The following is a 6,635-nucleotide window of genomic DNA, read 5'->3' on the forward strand; positions in this document are numbered from 1 at the left end:
AGACATTGTAGTGATCTCTTGTATATATTTATGTTGATTTGGCTTGTCCAAAATACTTATGTGCAAGTTTACATCACAATTGAGTGTAGTTTGACTCAACTATTTGTAGATATTGTGTGAAATATCCAGTATTTATGAAGACACTTTGAAGCAATGACTGTTCATCTTTGTTTCTGATCTGAAGAGGTGAAGTCATGATTGTTTTAAGTTACCTGGTTTAATGTTTATAAGATGATGCCAATTCAGGATTTTGCAGACATTACTGATACTTGCTGTGTCATAATGGTTGTGTTTTCTGACACTGTGGAAGTTCATGATACTTTTAGAAAATAGCCAACATGCTACACGGAATTATGGATTGTCTGTGAATTAATGTCTATAAATACAGGTACCTCCTTCACCATAGTCCGTAACCATAGGGATTCCAGGTCAGAATATTGGTACCCAGCAACCTACACTTGTCGTTAGAGGCGACTAAATGGATCAGTGGTCAGACTCAATGACTTGGTTGAATGCATGGACTGATGCTCATGATGTCAATCACTGGATTGTCTGGTCCAAACTTGATTGTTTCCAGACCACTGACTGCTGAGTGCAGCATTGAACAACAAGCAAAAACAAAAACACCATGGTATTTAATTCATATGGATAATACATAATTCCAATTTGCAAGTACATTATTTATTTTCTGCCAATTATTTTAAGAAAGAAAATTATGACATGACAACCCAACAAACAAACTTGATAAAGTCAGCCTTGTTTTTTTATATGGTATACCACTGTGATAATGCAATGTCATGCACAGGGGATGACAAATTGTATTGTGTCCAGATTAGTTCAGTTTACCAAGGAGTTTTGAGAATGGCTAAAATTTAAAATTTGCAATGAAATTAAAAAGTCATTCAATCTGTAAGGGTGAAAATTATACCATATCAAGTGTGCTTTATGAAGCATGCAGCAAATTTGAACCCAAGAAAAACAGTTATTTTTCATAAAACTTTGAAACTTTTTTGCCATTTTCTTGAAACTTGGGCTCTTCCGTAAAGCTATCTTAGTGTTATGACTATTTTAAGTCTGTGCATTGAAGGTAAGACAGTAGGGCTGTTATCAGGGATGATATATGACGTTTCTGTGAAAGCTAACAGACTCATTTGACTCAGAACAAAGGCTGTTTAGTACTTGCAATGCAACTAAGTATATAAAGACAGACATTATGTATAGGAGGGTTGTGAGGGGAGTTGGCATGTAGCAAGTTGAGTGTGTTTGCAGGTTTAGAGAAGTGCTGTGTTGAATGCCAGTGTTTTAGAGCTATAATTAATCAAATGGGTTTTTTTTAATGCAATTTTGTGAAAGATTGTATGTTTTTGTGTTCATATTAAATGGAAACCTTTTAAAAATATATTAATTTAGTTTCTATGCTTTAATAAATAAAATATTTTTTAATAAGATCAAATGACATTTCAGCTCTGATTGTCACCTGTCCCATTCTTGAGTTAGGACACAAATATTGATGTGTGATTTTTGTTTGAAATCTCCATATTTTTCACATATGTTTAAAATTAAAAATTTTAAAATGATGCATTGAACATTTTAATTTGTACCACCAATAAATGTAGGAAGCTTACCAAATGATTTTATCTGATATTCAAAATACATTTGGGTACTAAAGTGCCACATGTACATGCCCGCTGTCAATGGAGCTTGTACAAGAGTCACACAACAGCATGGTACCTGCATGGCGCATCTACCTGTATGAATATGTCGCAGACAGTGAGTCTGAGCTTAGGATAGATGTCTCCCACCGAAGGTGCTACCGGAATGAATCAATTATTCAAACAATAAACGAGAAATTTCCAAAACCGACTTTGCCTCTTCTCTTTAAAGATCACCTGACTGAAAGTCGTGTGAACTTGTCATTGTACGTTGTCCATTATCTGACTGTCTTTAACCTTTACATATCGAAAACTGCAAGGGCCTTGAAGCTAACGGACATAACTGCAACATTTAAAACTGGGCAACTATACCTACATCTTCCCAAGGCAAGAGAGTTAACCGACTTTAAAAGTCCAGTTTCCACCCTTGCGGAACTAGGCTGGAATTACTGGGCTCGATCGTAGCGCCACCAGTGGTTATTACCAGTTATGTCTCTTCTAAGCCTCTCCTATGGACCAATCAGATTCCACCTCTCGTATCACTTGCGTTTGCTTGACACAAAATGATGGCGCCCGGTCAGGACGATCTGATCAATCGAAAGATATATATTGTGATAAAACGGGTCTTACATCGCGAAATGCATCAAATCACGTGAGCACCTTGATTAAAAACATGAAAAGATTTGGAAAATATCTGCTGACAACGAGTTGGCGGTGCACATGCCTTACAAATCCTGCAATCGACTGAAATCTGCACGACAGTTAACGAACCGGATTTCGATTTTGGTGCACGATTTTGATTTGACTATGCAGACTCGTTAGTCCAGCCAAAATGTAACTCCATAATACCAGCCTAGTTCAGCAAGGGTGGAAACTGGACTTTTATAGTCGGTTAACTCTCTTGCCTAAGGAAGATGCTATACCTATTGAAAAGACATACTTTGTGCCCGATCTACTGTTGACAGGTCAATTCAGTTTAAAACTTTCAACCATGACACAAAAACAAAAATGTCTTACCTTGCAGCAAAGGGAGACTACTCTGTACTACACGTGTAGTGTACAACCAGGAACACTTTCCAAAAAGACCATATACCACTTTATGGTAGATGGTCACTGATCCAAACCATGGTTTCCGGTATATTAAATTACTAAAGCGTCTATGATGGGAAGATGGCAAGGTAAGCTGACATTCCTGCTAAAGGAATTAATACCACTAAATATACTAATCCACACTTTCATAAAATATATTGAAAGTGGAAATTGATCTTTTATGTTTCATATTGCATGCCCTATCAATAAATTAAATATCTAATACACGCATCTGTGAAAGGAAGCACAAATACACAGATTCAAAAGGGAGGAAATTCTATTCCATGGCACTATTAGGTGAAACATGACTAAATAGTTTTATTCCATTGCACTTTTAGATGGAACATGACTAAATAGTTTTATTCCATTGCACTATTAGGTGGAACATGACTCAATAGTTTTATTCCATGGCACTATTAGGTGAAACATGACTAAATAGTTTTATTCCATTGCACTATTAGGTGAAACATGACTAAATAGTTTTATTCCATGGCACTATTAGGTGAAACATGACTAAATAGTTGGGAGTACTAACTAAAAGTATGGGAGGTATAACAGATGTGTGGTTACAGCTATTTTGTTCAAGTGGGTAGAAGTTGTAGGCATCACCCACAATAAAAACTTCACTTCACACAATTTAGACTTGGCATAGTACATTTTTCACAAATCCCTTAAAAAATATTGCTACTAAAATGTTTTGAAACTGAAAATTTTATTTTTTCATCAGACGGACTGTGAAAAATGTTTGGCACTTGTAAAAACCTAACACTTGCAAGTGAAAGAAATTTAAAATAAAATGAAGTATACTTAAATAAATAAAATAAATTAAAAAATGAAACATAATTTATTTTCCTTTTCGCCCCTATCCCATTAACAACTGGCAATTGTAAGTATTCACACTTACACTTATCAGTTTCATAACCCATGTATCCCTATAGCACTGTAGAGTGTGAGTGAGTGAGTGAGCGAGTGAATGAGTGAGTGAGTTGGGTTTAACGCTGCTTTTAACAGTATTCCAATTATATCGCGGCGCATCAGCTTAGTGTGGGAGGAAAGCCCTAAGTGATGCAGGTCTCAGACGTTTACCACTTCGGTGAAACCCACGAGCATGGGTATGGCGCTGACAAACCTAGAAACATAATCGGGGCGAACCGGGATTTGAACCCACAATCATAGGTTTCTGGCGTGCCCAAGGGACGCAACTCTGCACAACGAATCACGGGGCCTTAGACGACTGGGCCACCCGTGCCCCCCAGGACTGTAGAGTACTCCTGTACAAAAGCAAGAAGGATTGGCACACAATGACAATACAATCCAAATGTTTAAGTGCCCCAGGGACATGCTGTGGTATCTCTCAATTTTGTGATTATACTTATCTCAAACATTACCATATTAAACATATTTTATTCTCACAAAAGGATAGGGCACAAGTTATCACAACATAGAATGCCATCTCCCATAGATTTACATAATGCTGATTTTGCAATGAATACATTAAATGACAGAAAGAAAGGAAGAGAAACATATACATTAACATTTCTCCTCGAAGGTTTTTGTTCTCTTTATATATGTAGGTACATTCCTAAAACTCCTTTCATTAACATGATTAGGTAAAGTTGCATTGGCAACTAGCATCAAGTCAATATCAACAATACAGCTATAAACCTAAACCATGAATTTATGTTCTGGCTACCTACCATCCATGTGTGTGTTGATTAACACTGCACTCCGCAATATTCCAGCTATATGACCGTGTCCTGTAAATAGTCAAGTCTGGACCAGACAATCCAGTGATGGATACTGTGGGAAATGACCCACGCTATCGGGTTATGATGACATGCTATCAACCAAGTCAGCAAGCCTGATCACCCAATCCATTATGTCACCTCTTACAACAAGCACACGTTGCTGGGGACCAAGTCTAACCCATAATCCCCACTACATCGCCTCTTACAACCAGCATAGGTTGATGGGGACCAATTCTAACCCATAATCCCCACTACATTGCCTCTTACAACCAGCATAGGTTGATGGGGACCAATTCTAACCCATAATCCCCACTACATTGCCTCTTACAACCAGCATAGGTTGCTGGGGACCAATTCTAACCCATAATCCCCACTACATCGCCTCTTACAACCAGCATAGGTTGATGGGGACCAATTCTAACCCATAATCCCCACTACATTGCCTCTTACAACCAGCATAGGTTGATGGGGACCAATTCTAACCCATAATCCCCACTACATTGCCTCTTACAACCAGCATAGGTTGCTGGGGACCAATTCTAACCCATAATCCCCACTACATCGCCTCTTACAACCAGCATAGGTTGATGGGGACCAATTCTAACCCATAATCCCCACTACATTGCCTCTTACAACCAGCATAGGTTGCTGGGGACCAATTCTAACTCAGAATCCTCACAGGGTTGAGGAAAGGATGAGGTTGGCCTGGCTCTGGCAGGATCAAGTACATCATCTTGCACACAACCTCATTTGGGCTTCACAAGTCATTCCATCCCCTGCATACAGCATAGGAATGGCTTGTGGCCCCCAAAGTACCTTTCTTCCAATTTACAGTCCAGGGCCGGCACGGTCGCAGGACTTGTTCATTACCCGCAGGGTAACTAGCATTCTACCTTTTCATTCATACCCACAGGGTTTTTCATTCATACCCGCAGGGTATGTCTTTTATGTAGCAACAGAGTAGCCCCTAATATATTGCCAATGTTATTGATAAATATTTTCATAAATCGTATTGTTTTGTTGTTACTGCACAAAACAATGGCTAAAAAAAGCTAGTTTAAGAGAAAACTATCTATGAGAAAGTCTGTGACCCAAGATGATGTCTTTCTCCACACCTCATAAGAAACCAGCTTGTGTCAACAACTAGCTCACGTTAAAGTATGTTATTTCCAATCACGATGTCATGAATAGACTTGACACTACCTACAGTGACCATTTCACCTACCGTGTTAGGCTTTTGGCCATTTTGGATAGGATTACTAAGCATTATAGCTAAAATGGCTATAATTATCATGAAAACTCCTTCGCGGGCCATTGTCACGCCCATTGTTAGGTGACGTCATAGGGATAGGGAAAGGTGACGTCACGCTCAATAGTGACGTCATCTGCTTTGTTCTATGACGTTTCCATTTTGGTAAAAGTGGGTCAGTGAAATTCGTGTTGATTGCACAAAATGTTTCAAAACCGATATTGTTTATTTTTATTTGATAAAAAAATTCTATTTCCCAATTTGCAGAAGCCCTCTGTCGTTTCAACTGTCCTCCTTCGTCGGGCAGTTAATGGAAGACCTCGAGCTTCTGCAGATGATAATGCCCTGAAAAATAGCGTTACCCTTATATTATTGCTTCATCAAAGATGGCTGCCATATCGCCATTGCTAGTTTGCTGCCATGAACAAACTTGAGCTCCCTCATAGTAACAAACATCCACCCAAAACTCTGCTGAATCCTTCAAGCTGATTCAGAGAAGTCAAAAATGTAATAAAATGAATGAACAATCCTCATGCCACATGACATGGCGAGGCCAGGTGAGCTAAACATTCGTTTAGGCATTTCCAATAAAAATAAAACAATTTGTGTATATCAATATCTTTATTTATTTGGCAACACATAACAGGTGGTCTGGCAAGAGATAAATAAATGTTAACTGTCCTTTAATCACAGGATGAGTCTTAATAAATATGAAGTGACGAGGATTCACTTCCGTTCTTTTCTTCTCAAAGAGGTGTTTGTAATGGCTAAAATATTAAACTTTGGATATAACATTTTTTTTTAAAATGAAAAAAGATTGCATCTCTTAAAAAGGAGTGCTTGTTCGACAATGGAAATGGACCTAAATCATCTCCATTTTTTCAGTTGGTACAGTCA

The sequence above is a fragment of the Haliotis cracherodii genome, unplaced genomic scaffold (assembly GCF_022045235.1).
Source record: "Haliotis cracherodii isolate W230 unplaced genomic scaffold, xgHalCrac1.p SCAF_2, whole genome shotgun sequence".
Classification (NCBI taxonomy): Eukaryota; Metazoa; Mollusca; class Gastropoda; order Lepetellida; family Haliotidae; genus Haliotis; species Haliotis cracherodii.